The 5,799-nt window shown below is 46.5% G+C and overlaps 1 long non-coding RNA gene across 1 annotated transcript; it reads right to left on the bottom strand.

Moving 5' to 3' along the window:
• Window positions 1-1,924: 1,924 nt before the first annotated feature.
• Window positions 1,925-5,226, bottom strand: LOC142856738 (uncharacterized). Its single transcript, XR_012911714.1, has 3 exons — window positions 4,312-5,226; window positions 2,759-2,932; window positions 1,925-2,051 (listed from the first exon to the last, which is right to left on the bottom strand). It is a non-coding gene; the product is annotated as an uncharacterized LOC142856738 (long non-coding RNA).
• Window positions 5,227-5,799: the final 573 nt, after the last annotated feature.

The raw sequence follows: 5,799 nt of genomic DNA, 5'->3' as shown, positions 1-5,799 counted from the left end.
TGACCCCTACGAAAAGGGGGCTGAGTGGGGATGAGGATTGTAGCAACCTTTTCTCTTTCGTCCTTTGGTTCACCAATGAGAAAATTTTACTAATAAGCGGGGGGGGGGGGGGTTGGCTATAAACTGAAGGACTGCAAGGGCAAACAGTCTTTGAGTGATTCTCTGAAGAGATTATGCCTCCTGTCTACCCGTTATCGCTGTCTGTGCTGTGGGGAAGAGGTAGCCACAATGCAGCTTGGCATTAATGCTGCTTCCACCAACCCCCGGAGGAATTCAAGAATCCATAACCTAATCTATAACCTAGATTTAGGGTTTAGTCTGGATTTCATGGCAACGGTTGTTCTACCTAGTGGGTATCTGATTTGCTCTGGAATTTTCTTTTCTACTCAAGGAAAGGGCTCCAGCATTCATCCTTTACTTGACCTAGAGATATGCTTATATCAATGACTTCTTCATGCACTGGAACACACATACACACACACACACACACACACACACACACACACATGCACACACATACATACATGCACATCAGTATGCTGGATCTGCTTCTTGGGTGCTGATATTAAGATTTTTAAGTCAGCAGTTAAACATAGTTATTGTTGCTTTAGAGATTTATTTCTTTTTATTTTATGTATACAAGTGTTTGGCCTGCATGCATGTGGCTTCTGTGAAGGTCAGAAGCAGGCATTAGATCCCCTGGAACTGGAGTCACAGACAGTTATGGACTGCCATAGGAATGGTAGGAGCTGAACCTGGGTCTTCTGCAGGAGCCTATAGTGCTCTTAACCAAAGAGCTGTGGCTCCAGACGCTGAACATGGTTATCATTAACATTTATATAAACAGCAAATAAACGATGTGAACAGCAAGTATAATAAATTACCCAAACTTTTCCCTTTGCAATAATCTGCATCTATGAGATCTGTGTGCTGGGAATCCTGCATAATATGTTGTGCTAGGCCTGTACTTCTCTCCCCAACTCTGTAGTCAGTGAATCCACATTGTAGCTTAAAACTGACCTTGGTGCAAGTATTTACATCACGGAAATTGGCAAGCACTACAACAAGGCCCTTTATTCCTCAGACTTGGCTGTTAACCATTTACCAGCATACCACTGTACCCACACACATGCACACACAGGCTCCGAAGTAGACCTCCGGCATATTTTTAAACATACCTTTACTATATGTCTCAGCACAACGTGTCAAGGAAAACTTGGTCGTGTATCAAAATATTGTATTATATGCATCATTCATAATTACAGCCTTTTCCCAAGATATGTGTGCCTGCCTGCCTGCCTTGTGTGGTGAGTAAAATATCATTGCAAGACATCACGGTACTTAGGCTTCTTGCACTCTCCTTTAAGGAACTCCATATTATGAGAGGATCAGCCACGGAGGTGTGCTGTTCTCTCCTTTATTTCAGCTCTTCTTTGGAGAACATTGCTGGCGCTGAACCAGAAGACTTAACAGTTTCCCAAGTCCTTGAGCCAAGGATAATTTACACTGGTTGACTCTTCTGGCCTTTCTTGCTAACAGAAATGTATTTATGAATTCGGTGGCTGTCACTGTAATATAATTCCCTGGCTGAGTACAATTAAGCCAAGTATAAGATCAGAATGGAACCAAATCCTGAATAAATACTGTTTTTAAGGATGATGCCATTTCTCGCTTTTTGCAAACTGCAACTTAATGTGCATATCTATGGGACCAGCTGTACAGGGGGCCAGCCAATATGTTGAGACTTTTAATCTGCTTAATGGGATCAAGGTTAGGCATAATTAAATATCTTTGAGCTTGAATCTTTCATTGCAATAAGTAAATGACTTTGAATGAAACCCATTCAGGGGATAAAACAAAAGCGCATATTAAGGTATGAATTTGAAAGAATAAATTACCCTCTGTCTAGTTAAGGCACTTGGGACATTAGCTATCAACTTCAGTATGTTCTTAGTAGGAAGCGGGGCTCCTTCATCCCAGCTTTTCCCCAGCCCAGGCTTTTCCTTTCGTGCACTGTTTCCACATCGTCTCGTGGACATGCTGGAAGGATGCTGGCAATCCAAAGGTGGCAGCAAATGCCGGAGATGCAAAGGTCAGTGTTGGGAGCAGTGAGACCCCAGATCCTGAATTTCTTGTAAACAACTTGTTTTCCCCTGATCTGAGTGCCTACAGCTGCTCTGAGCACGAGACCTTCAGGAGTTCCTGACGGCAGGAGAGTGGTTTCTGGTGGGTTTGGCTAGGGCGTGGCTATCTCTATATAATCTACCCCTGAACACAATAAAGGGGGCATCTTGGTGCTTTTTGAACCAGCGTTTGGATGTCCGTGTGTCGGTTTGTCTCTGGTCTGTATTCTCAACCTCCAGCCCCTTGCCCTAAGATCGCGAACTGGATTCTAGCGCACAGAGCGCAGACACGGGGGTGGGGGTGGGGGGGCGGTGCGCGGCAGGTCAGCCATTCTAACTTCGACACCCTGAGGACTCTCCCCTAGCTGATCCCTCAAGGGAGCAACTGTCAGGCAAAGCCTGCTGGAGGGAGGGTGTACTTTCCTAGAAAAAAGCGCCTGTCTCTGGAAGTGAAGAAAGAATCCCTTGACTGGTGGAGCATGATGTCCACGAAGGGCTCACAGGCACGACATCCCGTGGTCAAATGCCATCTGGGAACACCATCTGCGTCTTCTCACCATCACTTTGCCTGCGACAGCTGTGGTCTAAACAGCTGTGCCTGCAAAGGCATCCTTGCATCCAGGTTCCCTGCTCACCTGTCTGCCTGCTGTCCAGAAAAGAATTCGTCTTCCTGTTAAGCACTCAACAGGCTAGATCGACAGACTATGCAGACAATGGCCTTGTGGCAGCCTGAGCTACCTCTGTAGGCTGCAGCTGGTTAGGCATCAGAAGGTCCGTGGGAGATGTGCGGCTGGGTCACTGGGTCCCTGCTTAAAGACAAAGCACATGTGTGATGTGAAAATCATGGTGTTGCTGCCCGTTTCTGTGGTGTCCTGTCTCTCACGTCTCCAGAGATCCACTCATCCTAGAATTTTAATCTTGAGTTTTCTTTGCCTGATAGAAATAGGAAATGAGGGTGGTAGTGGTACACATCTTTAGTCCTGGCCCTTTGGAGGCAGAGGCAGGAGGATCTCTGTGCGTTTAAGGCCAGCCTGGTCCACAGAGTTCCAGGACAGCCAGAACTACACAGAGAAACTCAACAGACAAACCAAAAAATTAGATTTGGGGTTGGAGAGATGGTTCAGTGGTTAAGAATACTGGCTGCTCTTCCAAAGGACCTGGGTTCAATTCCTAGCACCCACATGGCAGCTCACAGCTGTCTGTTTTCAGTTCTGGGGGATCCTATGCCCTCACACAGACATATGTAAGTAAAACACCGATGCTCAGAAAATAAAAATAAATAAATCGTTTTTTAAAAAAAGGAATAGGAAATGATAGTTCAAGGGACTACCATGCTATTTACCTATGCACGCATGCATTTATACACAAATTCAGACATGCAAAACTGTATGCATATGTATCTGTGTGTGTATGCATGTGTATGAGTCCCAATAGCCAGCCTTGCTTCTGATTACATTCTGACATATTTTTCTGCTATAACACTATATTGTCCTTTCTAATTGTGATCTAGTTTTAGGGTCATTTACACCTCTTTTGAGCTACTGGTTCTTGGCACTAAATTTCTAATAATCTACATTTTACATTCAGTTTGTGTGTTCCCTATAACAGAACTTGCTGGGGTCCAATTTCCATGACGGGTTTGCTTATCAGTAGAATGGATTCTGTCGATTCATTAAAGCCCCGATAAACCATGATAGGCAGTGGTGGTGTACCTTTAACCCCAGCACTTGGGAGGGCAGAGGTGGGTGGATCTCTGTGAGTTCGAGGCCAGCCTGGTCTACGGAGTGAGTTCAAGGACAGCCAGGGCTGTTACACAGAGAAACACTGTCTCCAAAAAAAAAAAAAAAAAAAAAGCCAGAGCCCCGGCCTCATGATCTAACTGGTAACTACCAAACTCAAAACTGTCTTATTTGAATGGAGAGGGGTGTAAAGACTTAGGCTGTAATGAATCAGTCAAGCCCCTCCCTCTACTCATTCTGTATGGGAGTCCATTCTCTGTGAGGAAACGATGGAATAGAGCATTTCCTAAGGTTCAGAGGAAGGGGACAAGTTCATGAATGCCAAATGCCATGGAGGCAAAAGTGATTGTTGTTCGAAAAAGCTTATGAAAGATGAGACTCCACTGGCCTATGGTGGTCATGCCCTTTAGCAGACACAGACACAAAGCTTTTGAATCCTTCATACTTACTCAGGGTAGGGCTCCCCATAGCCAGACTCCCACCATGGTTCTGCAGTTGAGTCCCCGGACAGCTCACTGCTGGGGTACCAACCTTGGGCAACTCCATAGCTGCGGTGGAGAGCGGAAGGACTCAGCCATCCTTATGAGCACTGGTTGTGGAACACTGGAGGCGAAACCAGGAAATGTGTGAAGTTATCACGGTACCAACTAGTCTCCATGCCTGCGGTGCCCTTGCTGAAACTCCACGCCTGCTCATCCGCTGATCTCGGTGGTATCTGGGGAGGTCTCTGTGGGCAGAACCTCCAAGAGACCATCCAAACATCAGAGCTGCTCATACATGTTTCAGGGACAAGTTAGTTAAAATCTATGAGAGACTGCTCAAATACACCTCTAAATTCTAAATTCTTCAGCCTTTACAAACTTAGTAGCCAGACAGTGGTGATGCACACCTTTAATCCCAGCACTTGGGAGGCAGAGGCAGGCGGAACTCTGAATTTGAGGCCACACTGGCCTATATAAAGCAGGGGTTCTCTGTGGAGAAACTCTGTCTCAAAAAACAAAACAAAATAACAACAAAAAGATTAGTAGATGAAAACAGACCGAGTTCACCAAATCCCTGAGGCCCTCCCCATGGCAGAACTGTGTCCTCTGGACTCACAACGTCAGCATTACTATTGAGAGGCAAACCCTAGACAAAGAGATGTTTGCCATAAAACTGTCTCAGCACTGTGACCCAACTTCTCCACCGCTGAGGTCACACTGCCATTGGCCTCTCACTTCCTCTTCAGGCCGCTTGTGTTTCAGCGATCCTTGGGATGCAGAACCGCCCACCCAGCCATTTCTCACTCAGAAGGACAGGAAGGTTGTGATCCCTCGCATCTTCTCACGGTCATGATCTGGGTCTTAGGAAGGTGTCCCAAGTCCTCTAATCCCCCTAGGTCTTCCCAGGTCCTTTCTCTTCTTAGCAGGACGCTGTCAGGAACTCAGCTGCAGGACTCAAACACCCCCCACCCCACCCCCACCCCCCCCCCCACCCCCCCCCCCCCCCCCCCCCCGTGCAGGAGCTTGTAGGTCACAGTGACATCCGACGGATTCATTAACATAGCAATTGGGAGACTAGAAGGCCAGGCTTCCGGTGAATGCCAAGCTTTGTTTTAAATCCTCATCTAGAATCCTAATAGCATTGGGGGGGAGCAGGGGATTTGAGACACTGTTTTGCAAAACTGGGAGTCCACAAGTTTAGGAATGAAGTGGCAGGGTTGGAAAGCCTTCCCTGGCAGAGCCTGTGGCTAAGGAGCTGAGCAGCGGTGGGGGTGGAGATAAGGGGGTGTTTACCTAAAATCCAGCACTAGCTTCCTAGGCTCTAGCTTCACTGCCGCTGTCTGAAGTCTCTTACTTTTCCTTGATCACTTTTTATTATTTTTTGAAGGTAAGACCTCACTCAGTATCCATGGCTGGCCTGGAATTCATTATATAGAACAGACTGGCCTCAAACTC

This window comes from Microtus pennsylvanicus, chromosome 9, assembly GCF_037038515.1.
Source record: "Microtus pennsylvanicus isolate mMicPen1 chromosome 9, mMicPen1.hap1, whole genome shotgun sequence".
NCBI lineage: Eukaryota > Metazoa > Chordata > Mammalia > Rodentia > Cricetidae > Microtus > Microtus pennsylvanicus.
Note: the sequence above shows the minus strand (reverse complement) of the source record. Positions and strands in the feature narration are given on the sequence as shown.